We start from the raw sequence: 13,623 nt of genomic DNA, 5'->3' as shown, positions 1-13,623 counted from the left end.
CCCAAGGAGGGACAGAGGAGCTTCCGGCAACTCTGTTTTTTTGTAAGGGAAGCTAAATCTTTTCCAGGGTTTTAGTTGAAGGTCTACTATTTCTTTTCAGCTTGTGGGTGATTGATTTCTGTTGGTTTGAACCTTTTGTAATCTAGTAATGTACAAATTAAATCAAATGGATGTGGAATCTAGAGATGTACAGGCCATATTTATAGCTCAAGATTATTTAGGCCACTGCACTTCTATGTTGTCCTTTTCAGTAGAAATAGAAAGCTCACTTGTAACCATGTAAACAATATCATTTTAATTTTCTTTATTGATGTCGAGTTGGTGATCCAAACTGGATTTTCAGAGTTAATAAAAACATAATCTCAAGAATCTCGAAATTTAATTATGATACCCTTCCAACTGACCAGTTAGTCCTGTTGAGTTTGAATTGAAAACTATGGCAATTAATGCAGGTGGTTGCATATTGACCACCTGCAGAAAGGTCTAGCTACGATCCTCATATTTAGTATTGGAATTATGCAAAAAAATATCAATAATAAACTGAATAAAATAGATATCAAATGTAACACCATATAATGCTGTTTATTGGGAGAAGCCACTCCATACTATACATCCAACATGAGATTCCAACATATAAAGGACTATTCATATATGTTGCCTAAGCATCACAATATATAATTACCTACAACTATCACTTCCCTACATGTGGGATAAATACTACATTTTGTGTTACTCATTGCCCGTTATTGTTTATTAGTAATTACACAAGTCGTTTTTATGTCCAACATAACCAACTTAAGAGACATGCCACTTGTTAGCATCACCAACACCCAACTTACATTATATTATCATAATCCTAGCCTCTAGGTACATAGCATGATTCAAACCTTACGAAGCAGTTGTGTTTTTGAGTTGTTATGTAGTGGCCCATTCTGCAACTTGTTGTATCAGTATGAGGTGGTTTTGCAACAAGATGTTGTGCATGTTGAATAACAGATGCAAATGGTGTTTCTTACCTTTTTGAGTGTTCTCAGCTTCCTTCTCAAACTTATAGAGATGTATAGAATGTATGAGACTTGTTATATTGATTTGGTTGTACTTGGTTGGATTGGAATTGGGCTGCTCCAACCTGATCTGTCTTGAAGGGTTCCATTGTAATTGGGAAGTGTTAGAGAGCGATAATTAAGATTTAATGTAAAAGGTGCCATAAACATAGCAGCAAAAATTGATTGGAGAACAAATTTGCAAATCAAAAGTACAAGATTTTTTGGAACAATTGGGTAAAGATAAAACTTTCAAAAAGAAAAAAATTGTCGAAAAAGGGGCACTTTTAAAAAAAAAACTTAAGGGCAGTTCCATAGCATAGAGATACATAGAGCAAATAAAATAGAGTTTAATCCATCAATTATAGAAAATAGATTTTTGTTGTTTATATATTGCTGATTACATAGGCAATTAGTTAGTTGAAGTTTTAAGAGGTTAGTCACCAAATAGTTCTCTCTCTAAGTCTAAGATCAAATACTAGCTTTCAATGAAGTAATAGAGAACAACATCTATCAAACTTTTTAAGAGAGAAGTCATCAGATAGCTGTCTAAGTTTGAGAACAAATATTAGCTAAGCCTATGAAGTAACTGAGATCATGATTTGCAGGCATTAACCTAGCTATGATTAGGAATTTAGTTAAAGTGGAAGTCATGTTGAAGTGACCCAAGACTTCCATTATCATTGGGGCAAGGAGTTTTGTAGGGGTAGTTCAATACCTGAGAAGCTGATCAAGTCATAACTGCAATTGATAAGTCCTTTGTATGGAGTAGAATTCCACAAAAGTCATTTGTTTTTTTGAAGTAAAATATTAGCTTACCTAGCTTGCAATTGCTATTTTAGATGGAGATAGATGTTAATAATACAATTAAAAATGTAAATAATAAAATAAATTCATACATATATGTCTATATTAATTTTTTTACATATTAATTATATATGAAAACTAGTATAGATTATAAATTTCACATTGTTTATAGATTATCAATTTTACAATGCTCTTTTATAGTTAGTTCATTTGACAACATAATTCTAAAAGCATTGGGACTAGTTTTCCCCTTATTTGCATATGAAACAACTTATCCAATTGAAGCATACTATAAATACATACAATGTGTGTTTGTGGATAAAAAAATGGAATATACAGATTCTATACCAGTATGGAATAATGAAATCATAAGCACTTATCTTGAAGAAAAAAGAATGCCTTAAGAGAGATATAGCATGTTTGAGGAGGGTGTTGCAACATTTCTCACTTCATAGTTGGTACAATTGCATGCCAATTTTTTGAAAATAACTTAATAATATTTCATTGCATGTGAATGCTTAAACTATTAATGTCTAATGTTATTTTTATGCCTTTTAAGTGCCTTTCTTAGTAGGTGAAGCCTAGAAACTTGGTGGGAAACGAGGAGACAAGGTAAAGTCTCTGACCAAAATTGAAGACTTTTGGTGTATGACAAGACACAAAGATGTGTCGCCATCTCCAAAATGCATCTTATGGGGGTGGAGATGCATCTCCTAGTTTCACTGTTACGTGTACTTGAGTTGGAGCAGTATTGGGATGGGTCATCTAATGCTTCACCTCTGTAAGCATCACCTAGATGCAATGAGTGCTAAGTGTTCCATTCATTCTTACAAGAGATGGGTTATTATGAACCCTACCCATGAAACATGGGTCAATGAGTTTGAATTGAAAACTACATAGTTGAATCCTGCTAGCAATATCAAAACTTTATACTTATCAAGCTCAATTTCTACTCAAAGGGAAGACTAGAATAGGCATTAACATTAAAAAGGTGAAGTATATGCTAAAAAATTGATTGTGTATCAACCCAATTATTAGTATAATTCAATTTGTATCTTATATTTTTAGAGTAACATTTTTGGTTTTGGTAAGATTGAACTTAGGTAGTCAAGGCAATGAAGGGTTTTCACTTTGTAACGTCAGGAAAATGAAGGGTCAATATGAGTTTATACTTCAAGGAGGAATTCACATTCATATAACTGATTGATATTCTTTGCTTCAAGGAGATCAATACTTAGGAGAATTTATTATTGTCTCCACATTGGTTGGTGTTATTATCATCACTTCAGTTTAGCCTAGTGTCTGGGCAAATTGTAAATCAGCCTCCTGCTCTGTAATTTTATATATAAGTGATATATTTGTGGTTGGGTCTTTCTCCCTCAAGTGGAGGGTTTTCCTTGGATAATTTTTTGTGTCCATTGTTGTATATATTGTTTTTTCTTTGTCTCATTTTTTATCATAAAAAATCAACGTGGTATCAGAAGTTTCATATGGATATTTTGGTTCAATTCCTTTGGGGGAAAAAGGTTGATGGTTTGGGCCCTATTCATGTCTTTACAAATGTAGAATAACATATATGAAGGACAAGAACCAATGCCTACATGAGAGGAGAGGTTGGTGTTGTGGTGAGCTTGTATTTTGTCATGGTAACACATCATAGGTCAATTTTGATATTGTCATCACTGGCAATGCCTTTCTATATGGGTGGATTCAAAGGATTGTGTTGTTGATCTAATAGAAGGAACGTGGCAGTTGGAGTTGTTTAATAGATCATTTCTTTCCATGTGAAATTTCACTTTATCGTGCTACCTCTATTAACAGTGGCATGTGGGATCTAGGTTGACTTGAATAAATCAGTTTTGAGTAGAACGAAATTGGGTCAGTTATTTGTTTGCAAGTTGTGTATTAGTGGCTCTAGGAATGATGTTATATACAGATTGTTTGTTACAACCTTATTACTATTGGGTGCAATGGGTTAAGGGAAGTATAAGTGTCTGCAAGAATCTCTTACAATGGAGTGTAGATTAGGGATTGGTTCCTAGCCATAAGGGTTCGTTGGATTTTGATATTGTTCGAGATCTTTGATAAAAAAAAGAGAAAGAGTTTAGATCAGATAATGGAGGGGAGTACGCCTCTGGAGTATTTCATAACTTTTTTATTGAGGAAATTATCAAGAGGGAGTTTTGCCATGATTTCTTGGTGTAGCATGAAACAAGCATCTTTGACGGAAAGGATTGCAAAAGTCGATACATTGCAGCATGTGTAGCAGCAATGATTACTTGGTGTAGCAGGAAATGAACATCTGTGTCGTAAGGACTGCAAAAGTCGAGTACATTGCAGCATGTGCAGCAGCTGGAGAAGCAGTGTGATTTTGTAAGCTTCTCGTTGGATCATTTGGTCAAACATTGGAGCCAATTGTGATTCATTGTAGAATTTGCACATTTTCGAGACAATTTGGGTGTTGTGGAAAATGTTTCCCCCGTTGAGAGGGAGTCTCAACATTAGTGATCCTAGCTACTTGCTAAAATGCATATCTCTGAGACGAAAAAATATGAGGTGAAAGCCCTCTTCCACCTTTGAAATGGAGACGTTGCTCTTTCCACTCATGTGATTAATCATGGTGAATGCCATGTTGAGGGACTGCATGATGATATAACATTGAGTGACTCCGTAATGAGCACTTGTGTACATACTTCTTTCCACACAAGGAAGTAGCCATGGAAGATGCCATGTTGAGTGACTCCTTAACATTATCACATTGAGAAGTTTTGTGATAAACTCTCTTCCACAATTGGATGTAGCCATTGTGGGTGTCATGTTGAATGACTGCATGATATTATCACGTTGAGAGATTCCATTATAAGCTCTTTTGCACAAATGGATGTAGCCATTTTGGGTGTCACATTGAGTGATTCCATGACAATAAACTCCTTTTCAATTAATGGTTGTAGCCATTGTGGGTGTCATGTTGAGAGACTCCATGACATGTATTATCTGGAAAGATACCTCGAGGGAGTGTTGATGTTATAGCGGAAGGAGTTATCATTCCCTCCCAAATTTGCAATAAATGAATAACTTTGTAGCATTGCGACAAGAGGTCACATAAAGTCACCTCACTCTGTAACATCAAAACAATAAAGGGTCTTCACTTTGTAATGTGAAGACAACAAAGGGTTTTCACTTTGTGATGTCAAGACAATGAAGGGTCAAGACGAGTTTATACTTCAAGGAGGAATTCACATTTATATAACTGATTGATATTCTTTGCTTCAAGGAGATTAATACTAAGGAGAATTTATTATTGTTTGAACATGATAGGTGCTATTATCCCCACTTCAATTTAGCCTAGGGTTATGGAAAATTATAAAAGCAAAGGTGTAATGCCCTCAATTGGACAGTCTTATGCCTAGTTTAGCTTTCAAATATATGCAAGTTGAAATAACAAAAAAGAACAAGGGGTGATAAACTTATTCTTAGCATGTTTGACACAGTTGAAATGGAAAATTGGAGGTTTACATCATTGCTAATTGTTTCATATAAGGTCTTCAATAAATACCTTATCCTAGAAGTTAGTGCAGTGTCAATTCACTTCTCTCGTTCATACTAGCTTTGTGAAAGGAAAAGTTGCCCATGATTTTATAAAAAGCATGAATAATTTACTTCCTAAGTGCTTGGATAATAGCATAAAAATTCTTGGTCATAGACTAAATATTTTCTTTTGGCTTTATTTAGCTTTTTATTAAAGTAGGCAATGGACCTTCCTTCTTTTCTTAGGCTTCTTATAACGGTTGTTCTACTCACATGATAGTCTACTTGAAACACTTCAACAAAATGAGGTAGAGCTAATATACTAAGTTGTCAGTTCGGATTCTAGTTCATATGTGGGTTCGACATTTGGGTTCGAAATTTTTCCAAATATTTTTTGGGTTGGGTTTGGGTTCGTTTTGGGTTCATCCCTACAAGATTTTTTTAATATATATATATATATAATGCATGGTTCATACAATATACTATACAGTTATACAAATACCTATTGCAAAAACAAAAAATAGTCTCTTAACTATATTACAAATCTTTTACAAAAATGGTTAACTATTTTGTACAGAGATTAAGCAGAATTATAGAAATATGAACAAAAGACATGTAAATAAGACATATCTTATGATCTTACGAGGGAGTAATGAGAAAATACATGAGGTATTTTGAAGTCCACAATTATGCAATGTAGATTATACAAATTCTTTAAAATATGATTTGTATGTGTGATTCTAATCAATTTAGTTTGATATGTCTGGGAATTTTTTGTAATAATATTGGCTTAGGGCTATATTATTTACAGAATTTTCGTTTTGATTTAGTAGTTTCTTATTTATATACAATGCAAAAAAGATGCATGCTTGAGTTGCATGAGAGCAATATAATTTTTAGTTTGTTTTTTGAATAATCTGTTCCTTTTACATGCCTGCGATTCTATAGAAAAGCAAAGCAGACTCTTTAACAATTAAATTGCAAAAAGTTTTTTTCTGCTGTGCACGTAATGGGCTCAGGTTCTTCAAAGTGCAGTCAAAGAGCCCATCGTCATGGCTTCTCAAAACAAACCCAAGCTATTACTAGTAATCAGAATGTTCACTCTCAGGATGCTAGGTAAATTGTTCTAGCACTGTAGAATCATATACAACGTCATTCTTCTGTGTTTGATATGTGCAATTTAAAAAAAAAAAACGTTTAATATAAAACTCTGTTCCTATTGCTTCCATCAATCCCCAAAATGCATTTGAAATTTGCCCAAATTGCATGAAATTCATTCTGGGTGGTGCTTTGACCAGTCAAAATACGCTGCAGATGATCAAAAAGTCATCCAGGATCCCTTTGACCGAATTTCCAGCAAATCCAACAGGGAAATAACGGTTTGGAACTGACTTTGAACCGAATTCAAATTTGAGACGAATGGACTATCAAATTCTGTGGCAACTGACCGAAATATGGTAACTTAGGTAATATATGAAGTTAAGCTTAGCTTTTATGTCAGGGTCATCTATGAAGAGCTTTTGGGTAACCAAGTTTTGATTTGTGTCAGAGTTTGTTTTGTCAGGCTTTGGACTTTGGTATTGATATAGATCCACTCGTATGGATGACACGATGTGAGTCTAACTCAAGATTTTGGCATGGCAATTTTTTATTTTGGATTGGAAACTTTAAAATGAGATTGATAGGTGGAGTACATGGTGGTGTTTAATTCAGGATTTCTTGATAGAAGGATCTTTCTTTAGGATAGGGCACATTTGGGTCTGTTTTGGTTTAAGTTCTTGATGGTGGAATGTAAAAATTTTGTTTGTGCATTATAGCTTAAGGTCCTTTGGTATTAGTCATTGGAGAAAATATCTAAAGGTGATCTCATTGGGATGGGTTTTCAATTGGGATTAGATTGGATTGCAATGGTCTAGAGGATGAAGGATTGGGATGGAAGGTGGAGGATGCTAGGCACTCTTGTGAAGTGGAGATTTTGGAAATGGATTGGTGTGGAAGGATGCATTTGAAGAAAGATGGGTTTTCTTCTCAAAGGTAGAAAATAATAATAAATGGGTATGTTGAGGATTAGCAATATAGATTTTGTTAGTTGATGCTTGGTATTGAGGATTGATGGATGGGTGATTGAAGCTTGTGGTGAACTTGTATAACACAATGTTGTCTTAGGATTGAGGGAATTCATCCTTATTCATACTCTTGTTATTATCTTAGGGGTCATATTTTTGTTGATTGACAAGACAAGCATCATCATCATACTTAGGATGGATGAAAAGTCTTGTTGCTCACTGGGAGTTGTGTGATGTGTATAGTTTCTTGAGATTTTACTTTGGGTGTATTAGTTGTCAATAGTTGTAAGAGATTTCTTATTATACTTTTTTTGCATGTGGGATTTGGATTAGGAAAAGTGAATGGATAATGGTGTTAGGATGAGGATTTGGACTAGGTTGAAAGTTTAGATATTGAGATTTGGTTGGTGGAGTTCTATGGAGTTTGGGACTTGTTGATGTGAGTTTTAGTCCATTACAACATGCATAACTGGATAATAGTTCGACTAGAACACCAAAATTTCAACCCTCTCTTGAATAAGGATGCTCATATGCTCATATGTAATGCGATACGTTGGGTATCACAAAGGGACTTCACCTCTAACTACTTCCAACAACAAACTACAAAGGGAAAGGGTTTAGGGAGCTACTCTACTCCTAGAGTGCAAGAGACTGTGAATGTCTTCGTGACTCTGCTAGACTTCATTTATTTGTTGACCTCAACCAAGCTAGTGTGATTTCCTAAGGTACATCTAAGATGTTCAAACTATCACATTACATTAACACCTTCCATTGATTTATATCAATGTACAAGCAATAATTGAAGTTAATCTTATGTTTTTCTGCCATTCAACCAAGCAAGGCTTACTTACAATCAACAAACAGCTAGTGGTTTGGTCTAATTTCAAGCCCGCAATGATGCATGGACATTCATTTCAGATGGTAGATGCAAGGCAATGGAGGAGAATAGCCAGCAGTTCCACTTGTAGCCCATGGGCCTTTATGGGTTTCCACAGTTCTTCAAGATGTTGGTCCTCTTGTTGGTGATTCTTCAGTTCCATGCAACACTCTTTCTCACACTTCAGGTATCAGTCTTGTGAGTCGTGCTGTTTTGACTGATCTTTAGAAGTTTTTTGATGCTCAGGTGTTCTGGAATGGGATCATTCTATGGTAGAGGAGTATTCTTTTTAATGAAGAATCATACTTCAGATTTGATAACTTAGTCAACAACATCACCACAACCTTCAAGTGCTCCATCTTTTGTGTGCGCATCAAACTTGGCAGAAACTGATGCCACTTCCTTTTCTGCACTTGAAACTACACCCTTAAATGACTTATAGAGGAGTAATTACCTTTCTAATCCCTTAGGACAAAATATTTTGAATGTCTTTTGCCTTTTGATGCGTGGCTTATATATCATATGGTTGCCATCTTATACATCCCCATTTATGAATTTGAAACTCTTATTCTGCTTGCTTTAGTTATTTGTTAAGAGTTTGGTATCAAACTATATTCCAATTGAATGTAATTAATCAATGACATGAACATAAATGTAAAACAATTTTTGTTGTTGCAATTAATGGGATAAATACTTGATTTATTAGATCCATTTGCTATAAATATGCCTTATTTTAAAAAAAAATTCGTAAGGCTTTCTATCTTATTCTTTTGCTTTTTCATACATTTTATGAGAATTTGATTTCCTTGAATATTTTCTTGTTCAAATCTCAAGTTATAAAAAAATCTTACTTTTGGGTTTGCTGATTTATTCCCAAAATAATTTTTTTGCTATGAATAACTCATTAGAATGCTGGGAGGTTCTTGAGGTTGCCCCCTGGCAGCCCCTCTAAAAAGAAAGGAAGATGACACTTGTTCAGATCTTCAAGATTGCCCTAAGGCATGTGAGGGCAACACATGCAAGTGCAACTTTGAAATAAAAGACACTTGCATTTTTTAGCCACAACCAAAATTAGTAGGTAATTTTAAGTTGGATTTCAAGTATGTGATTAAATAAACAAAGAAGAGAAAACACACAAAAAGGCAAAAAACCTAAAAGGTCTACAGAAAAGTATTTGTAAAAATGGCTTGCAAAACAGCATGTTAAAAGTATTGAGATCTATTCTTTGACAGCAAAATTTGCGACCACCTGATTTTTCAATGAACATCACATTAGGAAATAGAAAACAAAGTAGCAGAAAAATGCGACAAATTAAAACCAAATTCTTTTAAATAGACCAAGAAATATTATTTATTTACATTCAAAATATTATATATGAATAAAATGATCATTTAAAAAACTCTCCCACAAATAGCCTATTGGTTAAATAAATTATCAAACTAAAAACTAAAATAATTTTAATAATTAAAAACTAAACTAATTTAAAAAAAAAAACTCAAATAATTAAAAAAATCAAAAGGTGAATCATTTAAAAAAGCTTACTAAAATTATAAACAAAATCATAGATTATATTAAAAAATAAATAAATTGGATTTGGATAAGCCCAAAAGAAAAACAGGGATTAACTTGTTATTTTAATCTCAGAATCATTTGCTAATTTCTAACAAAATGTTACAGAAACAAAATAACTGAAGTCTTTTTCATAGACAGAAAAGAAAATTATCTAGCAAGAGGGCTGACAACTATCCGGCAAGAAAAAGTTATTTCCAAGAGCAAAGCTCCCACATAAAGCCTATCGGCTTAAAAATGCAAGAATTTTGGTTTTGTTTTTTTCTAATGGTTTTTGAAATTTTTATCTTCTTTATTGGTTTTCTTTTTGGATTTTTACTCACAATATTTGGGAATTAGATCTAAACATATTGGAGTTTTAGAGTAATCAGATCCTTGAGCTCAAGATAAGGTGAGTTGCGAGGTAAAGTGTTGTAAGACGGTCCCTACATCAACTGATAAGCTCCTGAGAAAGGTATCCTTTTTTATTGTAAAACATATTATCAAACTCAGAAATTTGTTGATCTCTGCCTGAAATGCTAAGGCCTTGTCTCTGTGACTATTTTGTTCATCCAATTTAGTTGGATCACTGGTGCTTTTAAAGTCTGAAATGGAGAAAAGTATTTGACAAGATGGCTTGCAAAACCACATGGTAAAGTTTCGAGATTTATTCTTTGACAGCAACATTTGCAAGCACCTGGTTTTTCAACAAACATCACATGAGGAAACAGAAAACAAAGTCGTAGAAAAATGTGTCAAATTCAAAACAGAAGCTAAAATGTGAGGCAATTAGTTTGAGATTTTAGCCATTTTTTATTTTTCATAATCAGCTATAAAATGCAACAATTTTGTTTTCATTTTTCTCTGATGGTTTTATTTTCTTTATGGGGTTTTAAGTTTTCCTTTTCTTTTGGCTTTTGGTTTTCTTTTTGAATTTTTACTCACAATATTTGTAAAGTAGATCTAGACATATTGGAATTTTAGAGCTATTAGATCCTTGTGCTCAAGGTAAGGTGAGGTGTGAGGTAAAGTTTTGCTAGACTGTCTCAACATCAACTGATAAGCTCCTTGAAAATATATCCTTTTTGTTGTAAAACATATTGATTATCAAACTCAGCAATTGGTTGATCTCTGCCTGAAATGCAAAGGCTTTCGTCTCTGTGGCTATTTTGTTCGTCCAATTCAGTTGGATCACTAGTGCTTTAAAATATTAAATAGGGATAATTTGTATTAGTTTGGAAGAACAGTAGATGAAAGATGACAAGAGTGTCACAACTGTGACATTTTAAACCTATTACGAAGGGTCATTTGAGATAGGTTTCTTAGCCAGGAACTGGCATTTTATTCACAAAATCATCAAGGAAAAGGTGTCGTTGGGCTTGACTATCCTCTCAATAAGACATTACACAGTGCCACAACTAGTCAAGTGCACTTGTTACATTGTCAATTCAACACTGTGTTCAGATATGATAGCATTGGTCAGAACTCAAGGATATACCAGCATGGCAACTGTATGCACATGTGTGTGCATGTATGTATACTAGTTCCCCATGTGAACTGATATGCATGCATACACATACATTTACATAGACATTAAAATTATCTTGCCGAGATCATTCTTGTATTGAACTAAGTATGAAAATCTGAGCAATCAGATTATATCTATCTCTTGAATTAGGCAGTAAATCCCTGATCAAGATCGATTGAATGACAATCATATGTGATTGAGTTATTATCCTCTATATTCTGATCAGAGGCTTTAATGTTGAAATTGGCTTAGCAAGTAATCATGCCCGATAACCATAGGGTCTCTTGATAATTTGTTTGGTGATTAATCATACCCGATAACCTTTGGGTTTGTTGGCTAATTAAGTTTATGCCTTTGTGTCTCTTCAAAGAGACATGTAGTTGAACAGTCACAACCACCCCCTATATGCCTCTTGATTACAATATATAAGATGACCAATCACAAGAGATAGATGATTGAAATTAATAAATGGTTCTAGCTTTCCACGATAACATCAGACCGAGCATCAGAAATAAATCACAGTAAGACATCTCTCAAAGTGGATAGTTATCTGAGTTATATCTGTAGTGACTCTTTTTTTGTTTTTGTTTTGGTGTACTGACTTATTATTACCTGCAAAACCAAATTTCAGATCAGTATTATTGCAGTCTGATATATTTAGATCAGTATTATCACAGTCTGATATAAGTTTAAAAGTCATTTATGTGGTATGAGAGTGTAGTTAGGAAGATCAAAGTTAAGCTTGAGAAATCAGACAACATACCTTAATAAAGTCACAAATGGATTTTCACAATCTATGAAGTGGCCAATAACAGGCCTGTGAGAAGGAATGGATATTATTTTGTAGCGAATATTCTATTTGCCATACCAGAGGTAATATCATTATCTACAAAACATTTAATTGAAGCAGCTATCCTTAAATCCACAGATTTGTTAATTCATCCTGTATAGTGGAAGGTGGCTGATTCATCTGTATACATATGAAATTGTTTATATCAAAGGCACGCAGTTCTTATTATTACAAAGTAATTGGAAAATATTTGCTTGTTATTAATAGTGATCAAGAGATCAATTTATACAAGAGACTGAACGATGTTTCCTTAAGAAACAATCGTAAATAATAGAAACAATCTATTCCACCTGAGAGAAAACTAACAATTATTTACAGCTAACTAAAGAATAGAAACATTCTATTCTAGAAACAGGAAACTAAATATAGAAACATTCTAATATCTACATCTATCCAAAGCACAAAGTTGTCAAAAAGCATAAAAGGAAGATTTTGTCTGCTCAAGGGGCTCCACATTGTTCGTTGTGGGTTGTGAACCAAATTGCTTAGATAGGGCAGCTAATCGCTTCCGACATTCAACCTTCACGTGCCCAAACTTGTGGCAATGGTTGCATTGAATGTTTTTCTTCTGGGAGCCTTCTGAATCTGGAGCAAAGGATGTCTGCTGATGGTACGTTGGATAATGCTCCAAAACTTTGCAGATGAGCATAATGCTCTAAAACAAACCGCAAAAGTCATGATTTTTAGGAGAAAATTGAAAAAATGAACACGATTTTTGGGGTGAAAAATCAATCAAAACCCAACATGATTTTTGAGGTGAAAAAACAATCAAAACTTGACAATACAAAGCTTTGTTTTCTATAGGAAAAATGGTAAAACCCAACAGATAATTTTTGAAGAAAAAATTACAAATCCAATAGAGAAATTCCACACAACTTTGCGAATTACAAAATTAGAAATTTTAAAGTGAAAATTTATAGAAACTTATAAGAAATTTTTTTTTGAGGAAAAAAATTAATGAAAAACCCAATAAATTTTTTAAGGGAGGCAAAACATGAGACTTTGCATAGTAAAGCAGCACATGCAAACAACATGCAAGTACATGCGACTCTCAAAACGTAGAGACCTAGAAGATTTGAAGGGTGACCTAGATGAGAACTTGGAAAACCCAAAAAGAATATGTTGTCCGTTTCTAGAGCGTTTGGCTTGAAAATTAAGGCACAAAAATCGAGGCACCTAGAAAAATTTGATGACAACCCAGTTGAGCTCTTGAAAATATATGAATTAGAAAATTTTCCCGAACCCGAAAATTAGGGTTTTGAAGAAAAACAGCCATGCTGCAAAAAACCCCAAAAAATGACAGAAATGTGGCGAAAAAGCAGACAGACTTGGAAAGAAATGGGTTGCAAGACTGAACCAGAAGTCGGTGGATTCAT

At 33.9% G+C, this 13,623-nt stretch overlaps 1 protein-coding gene across 14 annotated transcripts in view; it reads left to right on the top strand.

Moving 5' to 3' along the window:
- The window catches only part of ALDH7B4 (aldehyde dehydrogenase 7B4), a 118,445-nt gene that overhangs the window by 83,151 nt on the left and 21,671 nt on the right, over positions 1-13,623 (top strand). The window lies entirely within an intron of this gene.

Source organism: Cupressus sempervirens, chromosome 2 (assembly GCF_028749045.1).
Source record: "Cupressus sempervirens isolate cs-2001-9-10 chromosome 2, ASM2874904v1, whole genome shotgun sequence".
NCBI classification, from domain to species: Eukaryota; Viridiplantae; Streptophyta; class Pinopsida; order Cupressales; family Cupressaceae; genus Cupressus; species Cupressus sempervirens.
This window is presented reverse-complemented; position numbering and strand designations above follow the sequence as displayed.